Source organism: Aythya ferina, assembly GCF_964211825.1.
Source record: "Aythya ferina genome assembly, chromosome: 8".
Classification (NCBI taxonomy): Eukaryota; Metazoa; Chordata; class Aves; order Anseriformes; family Anatidae; genus Aythya; species Aythya ferina.
Window position 1 is genome coordinate 117,512 of NC_140304.1, and position 22,065 is coordinate 139,576.

Here is a 22,065-nt window from a genome sequence, read left to right on the forward strand (position 1 = left end):
AAACCTTACCTTAACCCTTACCCTGACCCTTACATTAACCCTTACCCTTACCCTAAAACTTACACTTACTCTTAACCTTAACCTTACCCTTAACCTTAACCTAATACTTACCCTTCCGTTTCCCTCACCCCTAACCATTACCCTAACACCTACCCTTACCCTAACCCTTACTCTAACCCTTACAATGACCCGTACCCTTACACATACACTTACACTTACTCTTACCCTAAACCTTACCCTTACCATAAGCCATATTCTAACAAATTCTACCCATACCCTTACCCTTACCGTAATCCTTACCCTTTATGTTACCCTAAACCTTACCCTTACCCTAACACTTACCCTTATCGTAAACCTTACCCTTTCTGCTACATTTACCATTAGCCTAAATCTAAACCTTACACTTACCCTTACCTTAACCCAATACTTACCCTTACGTTTCCCTCACCCTAACCCTAAAATTAACCCTAACCATTATTCTAACACTTACCCTTACCCTAACCCTAACCCTTACTCTAACCCTTACCCTGACCCATACCCTTACACTCACCCTTACCCTTACATTACCCTAACTCTTACCCATACCATAACCCATACCCTAACACATATTTTTACCCTTAACCTTACCGTTACCCTTACGCTTACTCTATCCGTTACCCTTACGCTTACCCTTAACATAAACCTTACCATTAATCTTACCCTTACGCTAACCCTTACCCTTACCCTATCCCTTACACTTATCCTTATCCATACCCTTAACCTTACCCCAACCCTTACCCTTAAGCTGAACATAACCCTAAACCTTACCCCAAACCTTTCCCTGAACCTTACATTAACCCTAACCCTTAACCTAAACCTTACACTTACTCTTAACCTTAACCTTACCCTTAACCTTAAGCTAGTACTTAACCTTACATTTTTCTCACCCTAATCCTAAAATTAACCCTAACCATTACCCTAACACTTAACCGTTACACTTACCCCTATCCGTTACCCTTACGCTTTCCCTTAACATAAACCTTACCCTTTACCTTACCCTTACCATAAGCCATACATCAACACTTACATGTACACTTACGCTTACACTTATCCTAGTAATTACTCGTACAATTACCCTTAACCTAACCATAAACATTAAGGATAAGCTTAAGGGTCACCCTTAAGGTTACCGTTATCCTAACACTTACACTTAAGTTCAGGGTAAGGGTTAGAGTAAGGGTAAGTGTTAGGGTAATGGTTAGGCTAATTTTAGGTTTAGGGTGAGGGAAACGGAAGGGTAAGTATTAGGTTAAGTTTAAGGATAAGGTTAAGAGTTATGGTAAGGGTTAGGTTTAATGTAAGGGTAAGGGTTTGGGAAATGTTTAGGATAAGGGTAAGAGAAGGGATAATGGTAAGGGTAAGGATGATGTTTAGTGTAAGGGTTAGATTTAGTTAAGGGTAAGGGTTAGTGTAAGTTTAAGAGTAAGGGTAAGTGTAAGGGTATGTGTAAAAGTACGGGTAATTGTAAGGGTTAGAGTAAGGGTTAGGGTAAGGGTAAGTGTTAGGGTAATGGTTAGGGTTAATTTTAGGGTTAGGGTGAGGGAAACGTAAGAGTAAGTATTAGGTTACAGCTAAGGTTAAGGTTAAGAGTAAGTTTAAGGTTTAGTGTAAGGATTAGGGTTAATGTAAGGGTCAAGGTAAGGGTTGGGGTAAAGGTTTAGGTAAAGGGTAAAAATATGTATATTGTAAGGGTGAGGGGTTAGGGTAATGGTTAGATTTTAGTTAGATTTAGGTAAGGGTGAGGGTTCGGGTAAGGTTTAGAATTAGGCAAAGGGTAAGTGTAGCAGAAAGGGTAAGGTTTAGGATAAGGGTAAGTGTTAGGATAAGGGTAAGGTTTAGGGTTAGCTTAATAGTAAGGTTAAGGGTAATTGTACGAGTAATTGCTAGGGTAAGTGCAAGCGTAAGTGTACATGTAAGTGTTGTTGTATGGCTTATGGTAAGGGTAAGGTCAAGGGTAAGGTTTATGTTAAGGGTAAGCGTAAGGGTAACGGATAGAGTAAGGGTAAGGGTAAGGTTAAGGGTAACGGTAAGGTTAAGGGTACAAATATGTGTTAGGGTATGGGTAAGAATTAGGGTAAGTATAAGGGCAAGGGTAAGGGTAAGGGTACAGGTCAGGGTAAGGGTTAGAGTAAGGGTTAGGGTTAGGGTAAGGTTAAATGTTAGGGTAATGGTTAGGGTTAGTTTTAGGGTTAAAGTCAGGAAAACGTATGCGTAAGTATTAGGTGAATGTTAAGGGTAAGGTTAAGGTTAAGAGTAAGTGTAAGTTTTAGGGTAAGGGTTAGGGTTAATGTAAGGGTCAGGGTAAGGGTTGGGGTAAGGTTTAGGGTAAGGGTTAGGTTAAGGATAAGTGTTAGGGTAAGGGTAAGGTTAATGGTAACCGTAAGTGTAAAGGTAAGGGTTACGGTAAGGGTAAGAATAAGGGTATGGGTAATGGTAAGGGTGAGGGTTATGCTAAGGGTAAGTGTAAGGTTTAGATTTTGGCTAAGGGTAAGTGTAGCAGAAAGGGTAAGCTTTAAAGTAAGGTTTAAGGTTTAGGCTTAGGTTAAGGGTAAGGGTAAGGGTACGGGTCAGGGTAAGGGTTAGAGTAAGGGTTTGAGTATGGGTAAGGGTAAGGGTTAGGATAAGTGTAAGGGTGCAAGCAAGGATTAGGGCAAGAGTAAGTGTAAGGGTAATAGAAAGGGTTAGGGAAAGTGTAAGGGTAAGGGAATGTGTTAGGATATGTTTTAGGGGAAGCAGAAGGGTAAGGGTTAGGTTAAGTGTAAGGGGAAGGGGAAGGTAAGGGGAAGGGTTGGAGTAAGGTATAGGGTAAGGGTAAGGTTATGGTTAAAGGAAAGAGTAAGGGTAAGGAAAAAGTAAAGGTAAGGATTTGGGTAATGGTAAGGGTGAGAAGGTTTAGGGTAAGGGTTACGGTAAGGGTTAGGTAACGCAGTGTACAACCTGGGACGTCACGCGCAGAGCTGCCTCTGGCAAGGTGAGTGAGGAACAGATGTAGCAGTTGTTGTGTTGTAGGTCTCACTGTTCCTCTAGGCATCCCCTCTTTGTCTTTTAGAGGTGTTGTAACTGTTTGAAGAGGGTAGATTGAAGCATCTGCCTCGGGGGCTGGTAAGCGGCAGAGGTAAGGGAGCAGATGAGAGTAACTTACCTAGTTGTGCTGTGTCTTTGGATGCTGCATCGGCCTATGTGTTTCTTTTTCTTTCACAGGTGTCTCGCACAGGCTCAAAGGAGCAAACTGCACTCTGAAGAGCTGTGTAAGAAGAGGGGCTGGTCATGAGCTGGGTTGGAGCAGAACGACCAAGTAGCACAAGGTGACTATGAAAGGTGTCCGTCTTGCTTTGCAGGTGCCGTGGCAGGCTCTCCACAGAAGTGGATAAGGATATGAGATAAGGCCAGAGAGCGACAAGGAGCGGCACGTGCAGGGATGGTTTTGAAGCGCTGCGGTGGCTTACTCTTCTGTTCATCAGGTGCCACAGGCAAGGTGGGTTGTAACATCAGTCGTTATATTTGCATGAAAGCAGTTCACTTGAATGCCACAGTGCATCTGAGTAGGGTGTTCTAGCAGAACAAGCTTGTCTGGCACAGCGGTGCCTGATGGCAGTGTGTTTCCTCAGGTGAAGAGGTGCCTGAAGCCCCATCCTATCTAGCCTGCACACAATTATCTGAGAATGAAAGCTGCTTTCCAGTAATTCAGAAAGCCAAGTTACGTCTCAGCCTTGAGCATCTCGGGCTTTTGGGCCTGTCTGTAACATTTGGCACCAGCACTAATACTTTTTTTGGCATATGTTTAGCGTTTGGGGCCTGTGTCTGGGATTTGGGCCCTGTCTCGAACCACTGGGGCTTTGTCCTGGGTTTTGGAGCCTGCCTCTAGAGTTCAGGGCCTGTGATTAGGCTTTTGGGGTCTGTGTCTGGGGGCCGGTATCTGGGGGCAAGGGGGGAGCTGCTTGTAGACCCTAGGGGCCAGCATTGAGGGGGTTGGGAGCTGACTCTACACCTTTGGGGCCTGCTTCTGGGGGCGGGGGGGGGGGTGAGGCCTGCATCTGGGGGAGGGGTGGGAGCTCGTTGTATTCCTTTGGAGCCTGTGTCAGGGGGCGGGGGGGGGGGGGGGGGCGGGGAAGGGGAGGGTTGGTTGGGAGGTGCTTGTACACTGTTGGAGCCTGGGTTGAGGGAGGAGGTTTGGAGCTGCTTCTACACCTTTGGGCCTGGCATCGGGGGTAGGGGGTTGGGTGCTGGTTGTAGGGGCCTGTGTTTGGGGGGGGGGCTTGGGACCTGCGTCTGGGGGAGGGGTGGGAGCTGCTTGTACACCTTTGGGGCCTGCATGTGTGGGGGGTCAGGGCCTGTGTCTAGCGGGCTGGGAACTGCTTGTACAATGTAGGAATCTGTTTCTGCAGGGTGGCTGGGAGCTGTTTGTACAACTTTGGGGCCAGCATCTGGGGGTGGCTGGGAGCTGCCTGTACACTGTAGGGGCCTGTGTTTGTGGGGGGCTTGGGGGCCTCCCTTGGGGGGGGGGGGGAGGGTTGGGAGCTGCTTGTATAGGGTAGGGGGCCTGCCTGGCAGGGGTTGGGAGCTGCTTGTAGAATTTGGGTCGCTGTGTCTGGGGGGGGGGGGTTGGGGCCTGTGTCTCAGGGGTGTTGGGAACTGGTTGTACACCTTTGGGTCCTGTCTCAGGGGGGGAGCTACTTGTACACTTTTGGGGTCTGTATTTGAGGGGGGTTGGGAGCTGCTTGTGCACTTTTGGACCTATGTTTAGGCTGGTTGGGAGTTGCTCATGCATTCTAGGTGCCTCCCTTTTGAGAAGGGTTGGGGCCTGCATCTGTGGGTGGTTGGGAGCTGCTTGTACACTATAGGGGCCATGGTCTTGGAGGGGGGTCTGGGCTGTTTATACACCTTTGTGGCCTGTGTTTGGGGGGGGGGGGGTGGGCCTGTGCCTGGGGAAGTTGGGAGCTGTTTGTTCACTCTAGGAGCCTCCATTTGGGGGTCTTTGGGGCCTCCCTTTGAGGGGGAGGGAGTTGGGAGTTGGTTGTACACCTCCGCATCCCGTGTCTTGCGGGGGGTGGGGGGAGTGGGACCGGTCTCTGAAGGGGCGGGTTGTGAGCTGCTTGTACACCTGTGTCGGGGGGAGGGTAGGGGGGTTGGCAGGGGTCGGGTCCGGGTCTTGGGCCAGTGTCTGGGTGGAGTCCAGTTCTTGGGAGGGGGTGGTGGGGTAGGAGCTGCTTGTGGGCAGTTGGGGTCTGCATCTGGGTGTGGTTGGTGCCTGCTTCTGTTGGCAGTTTGGGGCCTGCTTGTAGACTTGTGCAGCCTGGGTTTGGGGGCTTTTCTGTAACGTTTGGGGCCTGCATTTTTGCTTTGGGATGCATCTTGAGCTTTTGAGGCCTAGCAGTAGCATTTGGGGCCTGCATCTGGGGCTTTTCTGTAGCATTTTGGTTGCGTATTTGTGATTTGGGGCCTGTATCGTGGGTTTTGCCTTTTTTGTAGTTTCCATCTTTGTGTGTGTGTGTTTCGTTGTTGGTTGTCTGGGGTTAGGGGCAGTTTGGGGTTTGGATTAAAGTCAGTGTCATTAGCGTTAGGGGGTTGATAATAAGGGTTAGGGTTGTGGTTAGAGTTGTTAGGTTTAAGGGGAATAAGGATTTCAGGGTAAGGGGATCAAGGTTGTGGGAATAAAAATGTTGTTTTTGCGCAGTTACATCCTGTAGAGGGAAGGAAGGTGGTATTGAGATATGCTTGCAGTGATAAGACAGCTTAACAGTGTGAAATGAGTTCATCTGATTCGTGTCAATACGGAACAATGCTAGGGCCGCATGATATGATGAAAAGTCTGAGAAAACCAGAGTGGTTAATATATATAGTTCTTGAATCTTGCAAAGGAATGGTCCAGCAATTCGGGTCAATAGGGGATAAGAGAACAAAGGGGTTTCAGAATAACTGCTAACTATTACAACTGTTGCATGGGACACTATGCAAGTGTCTGCCATCCAGCCAAGATGGACAAAGGAGATGGACAAGAGAAAAGCCTGGGAGGAAGACTACGAGCCTTCAGTACGAGCGGCCCCCAGAGGGACCACCGGAGACTGATAACGCCTGCACCAGTGGGAGGGTTTGGATTCTGGGAACTAATTAGAATAACCCTGCCTTTTGTAGAAGTAGTAATGAATATGTATTAGCCTAGCAGCATAAAAACCAGCCGCCTGATGTAACTTGTGTGTGTCTTGGTGGAGCAGAGACTCCTGGCGCACCCAGCGCTGCTTGCTTACCTCTATTCAATTAATAAATTGTAAATTTCAATTGCAATCCTATTTGGGACCCAGTCATTTATTACAAGAGGGCGCTCGTCCGGGAGGGCTTTGGTTCCTGATTTCTGGTTTGATCTAGGAGAGGCACCCCCACCATTTGGTGGCTGCTGTTTGAGTCAGGTCGGAACTAATGGCATCTTGAACCTGAATAAAGGTAAGCAAAGTTTCTGATTCTTTTTTTCAGCTCCCTTGCCAGCTGCAGCACTATATTTTGCCCATAATTGTGTGTGTGAAGATCCGAACGAAGATGACGGAGTCGTAAGCATTTAAAGCGTATACAGTTCGGTTGGGTGGGGTTCGGTTGCCTGTGTGTGTAAGAGTGTGACTGAGATGGAACTTAGTTCTGAAGCGATTGTGGAGGTCTTCTAACCGCGGTTCCAATCTCCCGTGAGGGACTTGGCCGGTGAAGGACCGAAGGGATTCCTATAGGATTTGTGGGTGTGTGATAGGTCCTCGACCCCCTGCAAGACACTCTTACTAAGGTAACCAAGGGCTGTGGGAATTGCCAGAGTAAAATTCCTAGATGGGTCAGACAAAATCGAAGACCAGAGACCAGAAGAAAGGGAGCAAATTACCAGTCATACCACCAGAAAGTCCATTAGGAATAACGATTCGAAATTGGAATGATAGGGACCCCAGAAAAGGAAAAAGTAAATTAAAAATGGTCCAGTATTGTGTGACAGAATGGCCAAAGGAGCCTTTAAGACTACATGTCTTTTGGCCTGTTTTTGGATCCTTCAAAGACTGGATTTTCCAGGCCTTAAATATCCATGTTAATTCAAAGGAACCTTTTAGCCAGGAAGAAAGTGATTATGCAGGATTATGGATCAGGAGGACTTCACGTCCTTTTCCAGCCTCAATATTTACACTAAAAGCAGGTAAGAAATTTGAAGAACAAGAAGAACATGAAAAAGAAAAAGAAGATAAACGTGAGCCGTTGGATAAGCTACCACCTCCATATCCTAACAATCCACTCCCGGCGGCTCCCCCTCCGGTGGCTGTGGTATCGCCACCAGTACCACCGTTGCCCCAGCTTCCACCACCAACAGCACCAGAATTAGACCGACCTCCGGCCGCATGCAGGAGAAGTAGGACGGATGTATCTGAGAGGGCTTCTCTATATCCCTTAAGGGAGGTAACTGGTGTATAACTGGTGCGCGTCTTGGTGGAGCAGAGACTCCCGGCGTACCCAGCACTGTTTGCTTACCTCTATTCATTCAGTGAATTGTAAACTTTGATTGTAATCCTATTTGGGACTTTTATTTATTATAACAGACAACCTTGTAAAACGCAGACAACCAGAATCCTTACAGCAATTAGGTGGAAATCACGGCGTAAGAAACATTACCACCTCAAAGAGTAAAAACCTCAAAAGAAATGTGACTTGTAACAGGCCAGCAGCTGTGTATTTTCTGTGAAGCACCAGCTAGATTATGAACCTTGAATAGCACAGTTAAAGGGGAAACAGGGGAGGGTCGGGAGGGTCCCGGTCCTCAGCAGAAAAAAAAAGTGTATAAACTGTGTATGGAATTAGTAGGCACCCTCCTGCTTGTGGGACACCCGCCATTGTAATCTCGAATAATAATGCTACTGTACTGAGATCCTCGACTCAGCCTATGCTATTTGCTACAGATTGATTCAGGGTTTTAAGGTTTCAGGGATTGGGCACTAGGGTTGGGTTGCAGGGTAAGAGGTTTCAGGGTTTATGTTTAGGATTTTAAGGTTTTTAGGGTTGGAGTTTTAACGGTTAGGGTTTTAAGGATTTGGGGGTTAGGGTTTTAAGGGTTTCAGGGTTAGCGTGTTAGGGTATTAGAGTTTTTTGGGTTGTAGTGTTGATATGTTTTTTAGGGTTAGAGTCTTAAGGTTTTATTTTTGGTCAGTTATTTACGGTTAGGGTTTTAAGATCTTTTTTTTTTTTTTTTTTTTTTTTTTTTCAGGTTAGGTTCTCCAGGGCCAGGGTTTTGAGTATCCTAATTTTGGGGGTTTGGATTTTGAGCATCTTAATTTTTGGGGTTAGGCTTTTGTGTGCCCTAATTTTTTGGGATCGGCTTTCAAGCATCCTAAGTAGTTGGGTTAGGGTTTTGAGCATCTTAATATTTTGGGTCTGGGTAATGAGCATCCTCAGTTTTCAGGATAGGGTTTTGAGCATCTTAATGTTTCCAGGATAGCGTTTGGAGCGTCCTAATGTTTTGGGTTGGGGCTTTGAGCGTCCTAATGTTTTTGGGTTAGGGTTTGGAGCGTCCTAAATTTTGAGGATAGGGTTCTGAGCATCTCAGTGTTTCCAGGATAGGGTTTTGAGCGTCCTAAGTATTTGGGATAGGTCTTTGAGCTTCCTAATGTTTTCCGGATAGGGTTTGGAGCACCTTAATGTTTTGGGTTTGGGTTTTGAGCGTCCGAATGTTTTTGGGTTAGGGCTTGGAGCATCCTAATGATTTTGGGTTAGGGCTTTGAGCGTCCTGTTTTCGGGATAGGGTTTTGAGCGTCCAAAGTTTTTGGGTTTGGGTTTTGAGCGTCCAAAGTGTTATAAGTTGCCCCCTTAATTAATTTTCAGAGAGCATTGTATTAATCATAGAAAGGAATTTATTGAGTAAGCAAACATCAAGCAAAACAGCACTGGGCAGCCGGGGAGTCTCAGCTCCGCCAACGGCACGCACCTCACCCCTGCCAGGGTCCCTTTTTATACCTTGCTAATTCTGGGATTACTCAGCACATCCTGGTATATTCTGCGACTGCGCGCACTGTTGCTATGTTCCCTCAACATAACCCTAAAATTAACCGTAACCATTACCCTAACACTTATCCTTACCTAACCCTAATCCTAACCCTTAGTCTAACTTTTAACCCTGACCCATAACCTTAGACTTCCCCTACCCTTACCCTTACTCTTCCCCTTACCCTAACCCTTACCCTTACACTTACGGTTACCATTAACCTTACCCTTACCCGAACACTTACCCTTACCCTATCCCTTACACTAATCCTTATCCATACAACTTCCGCTTACCCTAACACTTAACCTTAACCTAACCCTAACCCTAAACCTTACCTGAACCGTTACCCTGACCCTTACATTAACCCTAACCCTAAAACTTAACCTTAACCTTACCCTTAACCTTAACCTAATACTTACCCTTACTTTTCCCTCACCCTAACCCTAAAATTAACCCTAACCATTACCCCAACACTTACCCTTACCCTAACCCTCACCCTTACCATAACCCATACTCTAACACATACTTCTACCCGTACCCGTACCCTTACCGTAACCCTTACCCTTACCGTTACCGTAACCCTTACCCTTACCCTATCCCTTACCCTTAACCTAACCCTAAACCTTACCCTTATCCTAACACTTACCCTTACCGTAAACCTTACCCTTTCTGCTACATTTACCCTTAGCCTAAATCTAAACCTTACACTTACCCTTAGCCTAACCCTCGCCCTTACCATTACCCATACCCTTATTCTTACCCTTACCGTAACCCTACGGTTACCATTAACCTTACCCTTACCCTAACACTTATCCTGAACCTAACCGTTACCCTAAACCTTACCCCAACCCTTACCCTGACCCTTACATTAACCCTAACCTCTACCCTAAACCTTACACTTACTTTTAACCTTAACCTTACCCTTAACATTAACCTAATACTTACGCATACATTTTCCTGACTTTAACCCTAAAACTAACCCTTACCCTAACCCTTACACTTACCCTAACCCTAACCCTAACCCTTACTCTAACCCTTACCCTGACCTGTACCCTTACACTTACCCTTACCCTTATACTCACCCTAATTCTTACCCATACCATAACCCATACCCTAACACATATTTGTAACCTTAACCTTACCCTTACCCTTACTCTATCTGTTACCCTTACGCTTACCCTTAACATAAACCTTACCCTTGACCTTACCCTTACCATAAGCCCTACAACAACACTTACATGTACACTTACGCTTACACTTACCCTAGCAATTACTCGTACAATTACCCTTACCCTTACCCTTACCCTTAACCTAAGCCGAAACCTTAAACCTTACAGTAAACCTTACCCTTTCTGCTACACTTACCCTTAGCCTAAATCTAAACCTTACACTTACCCTTACTGTAACCCTCACCCTTACTGTTGCCAATACCCTTACTCTTACCCTTACCCTAACCCTTCTCCTTACACTTACTGTTACCTTTAACATTACCCTTACCCTAACACTTACACTTATCCTTATCCATACCCTTACCCTTACCCTAATCCTTACCCTTAACCTAACCCTAACCCTAAACCTTACCCCAGCCCTTACCCTGACCCTTACATTAACCCTAACCCTTACCCTAAAACTTACACTTACTCTTAACCTTAACCTTACCCTTAACTATTACCCTAACACTTACCCTTATGTTTCCTTCACCCTAACCCTAAAATTAACCCTAACCATTACCCTAACACTTACCCTTACCATAACCCATACCCTAACACGTACTTGTAGCCTTAACTTTACCATTCCCCTTACCCTTACCTTTACTGTCTCCGTTACCCTTACACTTACACTTAACATAAACCTTAAAGTTAACCTAACCCTTGTTATAAATGGCTCAGGATTCAAATTAGGATTAAATAAAAAAATAGGATTTATTGAAAGAATATAAAGGAATAGAGGTAAGCAAACAGCGCTGGGTGCACCGGGAGTCTCCGCTCCACCAGGACGCACACCAGTTACATCAAGCAGCTGATTTTTATGCTCCTAGACTAATACATATTCATTACTACTTCTAAAAAAAATAGATTATTAGAATTAGCTTCCGGGGTGCAGTCCCTCCTACTGGAGCATGCGCAGTCTCCTCTGGGGTCTCTTCTGGGGGTCTCTAGGGGTCTTTCATGCTGAAGGCTCGTAGTCTTCCTCTCCCCCTTTGTACTTACTTGGCACCATACCAAGTTTATAGAACATTCTCTTCAAGACTTGTCTCCCAGCCGTCCTTCAGCTTCTTTTTCCTTCCTCTTAATCTCTCGGCCCCCCTAACCAGATACCAAAGATCCGCATAGTATCCCATAACAGTCACTAGTTGTTATCAGTTGTTCTGAAACTCCCAGACATCAAACACAAACAGCTTCACGAGTAATTAAAACATTCTTCCCCAGCCATTCACAGACACATCTATAGCAGTGTTAGAAATAGAAGTCCGGAATAACAAAAGCAAACAGGTTCATAAATTTAAGGAGTGATAAATTGACTAGAATGAGGGGGAGACTGGGACACGCTGCAGCTGTGGTTCAAGAATTAAATTGCCAGTGCAGGGCCCAGAGGCAGACAGGATTCAAACAGAATTGTTCTTTATGGACACGAATTGTTAAAACATTCCTCACAATCCCTTATCTTCTTTTTAACATCCCCAATTCGTGTCTCTTCTGTTATTAATAATTGGATTTCATCAGTTTGTTCTTGGAGGGTCCAATTCTTAAGCATCATAATTGACATATTCCCTTCTTTTTTTAATGAAGTTATTACAAATGTACTATTTATCACCCGGTGTATTAATAATGTAAGACAAGGTATCATACAAGGTACAAATAATAACGTAATTACACCACATAACAATAAAAATAACACTCTTTTGACCCATGGTCCACCAGGCAGCCATGAAAATAAATCCCATTCCATATCCTTCCAGGTTTGTGTTTGCTCGCTCACCTCCCCCCTCCTTCTCTGGGATGGGAGAGAGAAATGGGAAAGTGAAGCCTGTGAGTTGAGTTAAAAACAAGAAGATAATAACAATAATGATGATAATAGTACTACTAGTAATAATGTGTACGAAACAAGTGATGCACAATGCAATTGCTCACCACCTGCTGTCCGATGCCCAACCTTACCCCGAGCAGTCCGGCCCTCCTCCCAGCCTGCCTGCTGGCAGGACAGTGAGAAGCTGAATTTGGCTTGGTCCTTGGCTTGGTGTAAGCACTGCTCTGTAACAATTAAAAACAATTAAAACATCAGCATATTATTAACATTCTTCTCATCCTAAACCAGAACATAACATTCTATCAGTTACTAGGAAGAAACACCTTTTCATCAATCTTTAAACAGTAATTACTAAAGTTAAATTTTCCACAGACTTCTCCTTCTTGTGCTAGCAAACAATCCAAAGCTAGGCAATTTTGATACAAAGCAGTTCTCATCTTTATAACTCATTTAGATCAGTTCTCATCATTTATAACTATTTCTATTACAGCTAATAACCTAATTATTCTATTAAGTATATATACTGAGGTCCTATAGCCCCAGGATCTGTCTTCTGCCCATGTAGCTGGATCATAATAGGCAAACGCCTTCAGGGTCGATTCAGACTTGTGTTACCGTTCGGCCTGTCAGGGTGATCCAGCTCCTGTAAAACGAATCACAATTTTATATAGGTTTAAAAAAGAGGTTTTTAATGTTATTTTCTCGGGACAACCTGATCTTAGTGTGGGAGAAGTCCGGTCGAGGCCCTCTCATTCGGCAGTCAATACCGATAGGGGTTGCCTCCCTCGGTAGACCATACACACCACAGTGGAGGGTCCTGCCCCAGTCTTGCCTTCTCCCTTTTCTCCCTTTAGGCTTGTCCTTTTTATTTGGCATCCTTAATTCATGCAGAGCCTCGTTGCCAGAATATTAGTTCTCCCTTAGCTTGAGTTTCAGTTTCCCAGGAGCGGACTCAACCCTCCAAGTTTCAGTAGTTACTGGTCCTTTTATTCTGGATGCGTGGGTCCCTTTCTGCAGTTCTCACAGCTGTTTCAGTAGTCAGTAAAACAAGGTACAGTCCCTCACATCGAGGGTTCAGTGATTCTTCCCTCCCGTGGCTGCTTGTTGAAACACTTTATTTTTTATCTTCTGACAAGTTAAATAGCAGTTATTTAATTTGCTTTGCCGTATGGCCCTTTCCAGGTTCCTGTAGCAGGATTCATCTGATAGCCTTTCAGGTTGATACAGATTTGACTACAGGGTTTTGGCATTCATCACTATCTCCACAGTTTCACAGCTGGACAGTCACATTCATTTATGTTGCATTCCTTCAGGGGCTCATCACCCCAGTCCTTGCAGTCTCTCTGCTGGTTACACACTTTATTGATATCTATGCATTCTCCACTTCTGCACTTGAATTTGCCAGGTCCAGAGCACTGAATAACATTGTTACAGTTTGCTTCATCAGTGCCATCCAGACAGTCTCTCACACCACTGCACTGCCTACTCCCATGGACACAGTTCACATCTGAACTGGTCTGGCCTACAGGTCCAGGAAGGGCAGTTAATTTCATCTCTTCCATCCTTACAGTAAGGATCTCTATCACATCGCCACAATTCTCTTCATCTTCTCCACTGTCACAGTCTTTTTCACCATCACATTTCCATGACACTGTTCTCATATGACACAGCTCAGCACTTTCATCAGACCCATCTTCACAATCCAGATCCCCATCACACTGCCATCTGTTTGGCACACACTGACCACCGTTGCACACAAAGTCAGATTCAGCACACATCTTCTTCACACATCTTCTTCACACAAACACTCTCATCACTGCCATCTGAGCAGTCTTCACATTTTACTCTAGCACCGTCGGCAGCAGTGCACAGTCAGGCGAAGGCGAGCAGCAGGCAGAGCGCCTCGCCTCGCACCGTCACCTGTGTCACTTATACTACTCCTATTACCCATGCTGTTAGTGTCAGTGGCATCCTCCTTTTCTTTTTGCCACTGACCATTCACCACAAATGGATGAGACACATGATTACTAGTTAGGAAAGAGAGTGTAACGTCTGCTATATGGCTGCAGGCAGTGCCAGCTGCAACCTTAGGTTTGTGAAAGAGCCTGCTGGTGGTCATTTGGCAGTGTAATCTGCGTCTCTGCACTCCTGCCCTGCAATAGAGCTTAGTCGTCATTAGTAACAGTTATAACACCAATCTGGGGACTAATAGTCTTTTTTGCATTGCAAGATAAACCTTTTATAAAAAGAATGCTAGAGTGAAGCAGCACAGCCGCTGCTGCCGCTGCCTCCATGGTTACGTCAGACAGGCTGCAGGGTCCTGATGTCCGCCCCTCTGCTCTGTGCCGACTGGCCACACGGTGAGGGTCGGCTACCGGTGTCCACTGACGCCTCTGGTCTCCCGTAGCAACTCGATCTTGGATGTCCCGCAATTACTTCAATTCCCCGCGTTTTCCGGCTTCTGTCCGGTCTATTCTGTGTCTCAGAGCCGTCCGTGGCTCTGCAGCGTCTCTCAGGGCTCTCTCCGTCCAGTGGTAGTCCCTCCGTAGTGTCTCGGGTCTCCCAGCGCCACTCCAGTCTCTCGGCACCGCTCCGGTCTCTCGGCCTGTTCAGGTCTCAGCGAGTCCAGGTCTCGGCCTGTGCAGGCCTCATATGTTGCAGAAAGCATGTCATATCATGCTCCTGCCTTTTTCTTGTCACAGTCAAAACATTTAAGAGCAAAAATAGGATACACAAGATACACAAGATACACTGGGCACCACCACTCAAAACTTGGATAAAACAGCACTTCTTTTCAGTCTGTCAAGCACTTCGTTCGTCTCTGCCCACTCCCCTTGTGGAGAGTACGGAACAACGGATCGGAACTCTGCACTCGCTTTGCAGCAACGCTGCGTCTCACTCACACAGCACAATCGCACACGGAGGCCTCCAGCACATCTCATTCATACCACAGGAATATAATTTAGAATGATAACCAACCAAACAAGTATTGTCTCTGACTGTGTTCTTCGTGAAGTGACTTGTAACACTTTGTTTCAAACCCTTACATTTACACAAATACTTTCAACACAAAATACATACAATATGCAAATATTACAATATACAAAATGTCAACACAAAATACATACATAAAAACACATACAATTATTAACACTCCAGTTAGTATCCCTCCAGCAGCTGAAAACATACCGTTTGTCTGCAGTTTCAGGAGATCTTTGCTCCTGCGGTGAGCAGCTGAGAGTGGAGTCCCCTCCGAGCAAAAACGCTCAGGGTGCACCTAGGGGCGTCCGCGCTGCAGCCGATCCCGCAGCCGAGCAGAGTGTCTCCTGCCTGGCTCACCAAAATGACTCACAGAAAGCTGACTCCACAATCAGTAAGATTGTAAAGTAGGTATGTTTACTCAGTTCCATGCAGCACGGGGCGGGTAGTCCCACCAAAGTCGTGCACGCCTAACGTGGCAAATTGCTCTAGTAAAGAGTTACATATACATGAACATTCCTATACATATACATATTCCTAAGCTGTCCCTTTGTGAGCAGTCCTCCTTATCTCAGACCCCTTGATTAATGTCCGAACCATGAGGTTGTTTTTGATCTGGTTCTCGGGGTCCGAGAGGCTCCTGTTATCTGGTGGTATAAGTGCAGCACAGGCACAAATGTAGCACATATTCATTCTTAATCAATTGCTCTCAAATTTCTAATTCCAATGTTTCAGCTTGCTCTTTTCTGGATCCATGGGTATTCTACTATTAATGTTCAAAGCCTGACAGACCCCGTCCTCCGTGGATCAAAATACATGGGGTCTTAAGAGTTCTTTTGGTCATTCTATCATATAATACAGGATCATTTTTAATTTACTCTTTAATTTTCTGGGGCCCCTATTGTTCCAATTTCTAATCATTATTCGTAATGGACTTTTTGGTCATATATCTGGTAATTTGCTCCCTTTCTGGTCCTTGGTCTTCGATTTTATCTGACCCATCCGGGAATTTTACTAGTGGCAATTCCCACAGTCCTTGGTTGCCCCTAGTGAGAGTGTCTTGCAGGGGGTTTAGGACCTATCACCCACCCACGTATCCCTCTCTTCACCAGCCCAGCACCCCCGACAGGAGATTAGAACTGGTGAGAAAACAAAAAGACCTCCACACGGACTTTAGAAGTCTCAGTTACACTCTCACACACAAACACTAGCAACCGCACCTTTACCCAACCGGACGGTATCTTACGAATCAGTCGTATTCATCCAGAATCCAACTGGACGGTATCCACAAGCATCTCTGCTGTCTTCTATGAAAGAATATAAAGGAATAGAGGTAAGCAAACAGCGCTGGGTGCACCGGGAGTCTCCGCTCCACCAGGACGCACACCAGTTACATCAAGCAGCTGATTTTTATGCTCCTAGACTAATACATATTCATTACTACTTCTAAAAAAAATAGATTATTAAAATTAGCTTCCGGGGTGCAGTCTCTCCTACTGGAGCATGCGCAGTCTCCTCTGGGGTCTCTTCTGGGGGTCTCTAGGGGTCTTTCATGCTGAAGGCTCTGATTCAAAGATCGAAGCCGAAATTCCTTTAAGTGGTATATTCTTTATTGCAGCGCTGGATGCACGGGGGATCTCTCCACCTATCGTGCATACTCAAAGCAGAAAGCAGTCTTGAATTTATACAATCAATCTATCATTATTCTACAAGCACCTATACATATGCATTACCTATCCCCGCCTTCCCTCGCTTCTCATGCTAATTAGTCTTTTGGCACCTTGCGCCTGCGCAGAGCCTTCCAAGAATTGTGGGCAGGGGTCTTTGGGACGTGGGCAGGGGTCTTTGGGAGGAAGACCCCGAGTCTTCCTCACAGTGTACTTTTCACCTTTGGTCAGGAATCTGCTGAATTGGCATGTTTCTTAATTGCGAGAGCTGGTTGTTGCCAATTCTTCCGTTTGTTGTATCTTTATAATGAATTCCAATGTCCAGTTTTGAGATTTATAGTCCTTACGTTTGTTTCTCTGTCCGTCTGCCGCTTCCTTATCATGAGTTCCAGTGTCTTGTTTCGAGATATACAGTCCATGTCTGGGGATTGCCCTTGCCTCCCCAATACCTCCCCAGTACCTCCTTAATCAGCTCGTAGTCTTCCTCTCCCCCTTTGTACTTACTTGGCACCATACCAATGTATGAGATTAGAACTGGTGAGAAAACAAAAAGACCTCCACACGGACTTTAGAAGTCTCAGTTACACTCTCACACACAAACACTAGCAACCGCACCTTTACCCAACCGGACGGTATCTTACGAATCAGTCGTATTCATCCAGAATCCAACTGGACGGTATCCACAAGCATCTCTGCTGTCTTCGTCTGGGATCGAACCAGACGGTATCCACAAACGACTGTCGTCTTCATCCGGTTCGATTCCGGACACCGGAATCCAACCGAACGGTATCCAAACGACCTTGTCGTCTTCGTCCGGATCTTCGCGCGCAGAATTACAGGCAAAAAACAGCCAGCAAGGGAGCTCAAAAAAAAACGAAAACAAATTCTTTGCTTACCTTTATTCAGGTTCAGGATGGCATTAGTCCCGATCTGACTCAAACAGGAGCCACCAAATGGTGGGGCGCCTCTCCTAGATTAAATCAGAATTCAGGAACTATAGCCATCCTGGACGAGCCCCAAAATTGTTATAAATGGCTCAGGATTCAAATTAGGATTAAATAAAAAAATAGGATTTATTGAAAGAATATAAAGGAATAGAGGTAAGCAAACAGCGCTGGGTGCACCGGGAGTCTCCGCTCCACCAGGACGCACACCAGTTACATCAAGCAGCTGATTTTTATGCTCCTAGACTAATACATATTCATTACTACTTCTAAAAAAAATAGATTATTAAAATTAGCTTCCGGGGTGCAGTCTCTCCTACTGGAGCATGCGCAGTCTCCTCTGGGGTCTCTTCTGGGGGTCTCTAGGGGTCTTTCATGCTGAAGGCTCGTAGTCTTCCTCTCCCCCTTTGTACTTACTTGGCACCATACCAAGTTTATAGAACATTCTCTTCAAGACTTGTCTCCCAGCCGTCCTTCAGCTTCTTTTTCCTTCCTCTTAATCTCTCGGCTCCCCTAACCAGATACCAAAGATCCGCATAGTATCCCATAACAGTCACTAGTTGTTATCAGTTGTTCTGAAACTCCCAGACATCAAACACAAAGAGCTTCACGAGTAATTAAAACATTCTTCCCCAGCCATTCACAGACACATCTATAGCAGTGTTAGAAATAGAAGTCCGGAATAACAAAAGCAAACAGGTTCATAAATTTAAGGAGTGATAAATTGACTAGAATGAGGGGGAGACTGGGACACACTGCAGCTGAGGTTCAAGAATTAAATTGCCAGTGCAGGGCCCAGAGGCAGACAGGATTCAAACAGAATTGTTCTTTATGGACACGAATTGTTAAAACATTCCTCACACCCTTATCATAAGCCATACAACAACAGTTACATGTACACTTACGCTTGCACTTACCCTAGCAATTACTCGTACAATTACTCTTAACCTTACTATTAAGCTAACCCTAAACCTTACCCTTATCCTAACACTTACCCTTATCCTAAACCTTACCCTTTTTGCTACACTTACCCTTTGCCTAATTCTAAACCTTAGCCTAACCCTCACCCTTACCCTTACCATTATACTTACTTTTACCCTTGACCTAAACCTTACCCCAATCCTTACCCTGACCCTTACATTAACCCTAACCCTTACCCTAACCCTTACTCTAATCCTAACCCTTAACCTAAACCTTACACTTAATCTTACCTTTAACCTTACCCTTAAACTAATACATACTCTTACCTTTCCCTCACCATAACCCTAAAATTAACCGTAACCATTACCTGAACACTTATCCTTACCTAACCCTAACCCTTACTCTAACTTTTACCCGGACCCGGACCCTTAGACTTCCCCTTCCCCTTCCCCTTACTCTTCCCCTTACCCTAACCCTTACCCTTACACTTACGGTTACCATTTACCTTACCCTTACCCTAACACTTAACCTTAACCTAACCCTAACCCTAAACCTTACCTGAACCCTTACCCTGACCCTTACATTAACCCTAACCCTAAAACTTAACCTTAACCTTACCCTTAACCTTAACCTAATACTTACCCTTACTTTTCCCTCACCCTAACCCTAAAATTAACCCTAACCATTACCCTTACCCTAACCCTTACTCTAACCCTTACCCTTACCATAACCCATACTCTAACACATACTTCTACCCGTAACCGTACCCTTACCGTAACCCTTACCCTTACCGTTACCGTTACCCTTACCCTTACCGTTACCGTTACCCTTACCCTTACCGTTACCCTTACCATTACCCTTAACCTAACCCTAAACCTTACCCTTATCCTAACACTTACCCTTACCGTAAACCTTACCCTTTCTGCTACACTTACCCTTAGCCTAAATCTAAACCTTACACTTACCCTTAGCCTAACCCTCGCCCTTACCGTTACCCATACCCTTATTCTTACCCTTACCGTAACCCTTACCTTTACACTTACGGTTACCATTAACCTTACCCTTACCCTAACACTTATCCTTAACCTAACCCTTACCCTAAACCTTACCCCAACCCTTACCCTGACCCTTACATTAACCCTAACCCTTACCCTAAACCTTACCCTTACTCTTAACCTTAACCTTACCCTTAACATTCACCTAATACTTACGCATACGTTTTCCTGACTTTAACCCTAAAACTAACCCTAACCATTACCCTAACACTTAACCTTACCCTAACCCTAACCCTTACTCTAACCCTTACCCTGACCTGTACCCTTACCCTTACCCTTACCCTTATACTCACCCTAATTCTTACCCATACCATAACCCATACCCTAACACATATTTGTACCCTTAACCTTACCGTTACCCTTAACCTTACCCTTACCCTTGCTCTATCCGTTACCCTTACGCTTACCCTTAACATAAACCTTACCCTTGACCTTACCCTTACCATAAGCCATACAACAACACTTACATGTACACTTACGCTTGCACTTACCCTAGCAATTACTCATACAATTACCCTTAACCTTACTATTAAGCTAACCCTAAACCTTACCCTTATCCTAACACTTACCCTTATCCTAAACCTTACCCTTTCTGCTACACTTACCCTTTCCCTAATTCTAAACCTTACCCTAACCCCTCACCCTTAGAATATACATATATTTACCCTTTACCTAAACCTTTACCCCAACCCTTACCTTGACCCTTACATTAACCCTAATCCTTACACTAAACCTTACACTTACTCTTAACCTTAACCTTAGCTGTAACCTAATACTTACTCTTACGTTTCCCTCACCCTAAACCTAAAATTAGCCTAACCATTACCCTAACACTTACCCTTACTCTAACCCTTACCATGAACTTAAGTGTAAGTGTTAGGATAACGGTAACCTTAAGGGTGACCCTTAAGCTTATCCTTAATGTTTATGGTTAGGTTAAGGGTAATTGTACGAGTAATTACTAGGATAAGTGTAAGCGTAAGTGTACATGTAAGTGTTGATGTATGGCTTATGGTAAGGGTAAGGTAAAGGGTAAGGTTTATGTTAAGGGAAAGTGTAAGAGTAATGGATAGAATAAGGGTAAGTGTAACGGTTAAGTGTTAGGGTAATGGTTAGGGTTAATTTTAGGATTAGGGTGAGAAAAATGTAAGGTTAAGTACTAGCTTAAGGTTAAGGGTAAGGTTAAGGTTAAGAGTAAGTGTAAGGTTTAGGTTAAGGGTTAGGGTTAATGTAAGGTTCAGGGAAAGGTTTGGGGTAAGGTTTAGGGTTATGTTCAGCTTAAGGGTAAGGGTTGGGGTAAGGTTAAGGGTATGGATAAGGATAAGTGTTAGGGATAGGGTAAGGGTAAGGGTTAGCGTAAGGGTAAGATTAATGGTAAGGTTTATGTTAAGGGTAAGCGTAAGGGTAACAGATAGAGTAAGGGTAAGGGTAACGGTAAGGTTAAGGGTAAAAATATGTGTTAGGGTATGGGTTATGGTATGGGTAAGAGTTAGGGTAATGTAAGGGTAAGGGTGAGTGTAAGGGTATGGGTCAGGGTAAGGGTTAGAGTAAGGGTTAGGGTTAGGGTAAGGGTAAGTGTTAGAATAATGGTTAGGGTTAATTTTAGGGTTAGGGTGAGGGAAACGTAAGGGTAAGTATTGGGTTAAGGTAAGGGTAAGTGTAAGGTTTAGATTTAGGCTAATGGTAAATGTAGCAGAAAGGGTAAGGTTTACGATAAGGGTAAGTGTTAGGGTAAGGGTAAGGTTTAGGGTAACATAAAGGGTAAGGATTACGGTAAGGGTAAGGGTACGGGTAGAATTTGTTAGAATATGGCTTATGGTAAGGGTAAGGTTTAGGGTAAGAGTAAGTGTAAGTGTATGTGTAAGGGTACGGGTCATTGTAAGGGTTAGAGTAAGGGTTAGGGTAAGGGTAGGTGTTAGGGTAATGGTTAGGGTTAATTTTAGGGTTAGGTTGAGGGAAACGGAAGGGTAAGTATTAGGTTAAGGTTAAGGGTAAGGTTAAGGTTAAGAGTAAGTGTAAGTTTTAGGGTAAGGGTAAGGGTTAATGTAAGGGTCAGGGTAAGGGTTAAGGTAAGGTTTAGGGTTAGAGTTAGGTTAAGGTTAAGGTTTAGGGTAAGGGTAAGTTATATGTATAAGGATAAGTGTAAGGGTAAGTGTTAGGGTAAGTGTAAGGATAAGGATAAGTGTACAAGTCAGGGTAAGGTTTAGAGTTAGGATTAGGGTTTGGGTTAGGGTAAGGGTAAGTGTTAGGGTAATGGTTAGGGTTAATTTTAGGTGTATGGTGACGGATAAGAAAGGGTAAGTAGTAGGTTAAGGTTAAGCGTAAGGTTAAGGTTAAGAGTAAGTGTAAGTTTTAGGGTACGGTTTAGGGTTAATGTAAGGGTCAAGGTAAGTGTTTGGGTAAGATTTAGGGTTAGGGTAAGAGTAAGTATATGGGTA

The 22,065-nt window shown here is 44.6% G+C and overlaps 1 long non-coding RNA gene across 1 annotated transcript; it reads right to left on the reverse strand.

Annotated features, from left to right (window-relative positions):
* Positions 1–10,925: 10,925 nt before the first annotated feature.
* Positions 10,926–18,653, reverse strand: LOC311440660. The gene is made up of 2 exons (XR_014695524.1): positions 18,069–18,653; positions 10,926–17,569 (listed from the first exon to the last, which is right to left on the reverse strand). It is a non-coding gene; the product is annotated as an uncharacterized lncRNA (long non-coding RNA).
* Positions 18,654–22,065: the final 3,412 nt, after the last annotated feature.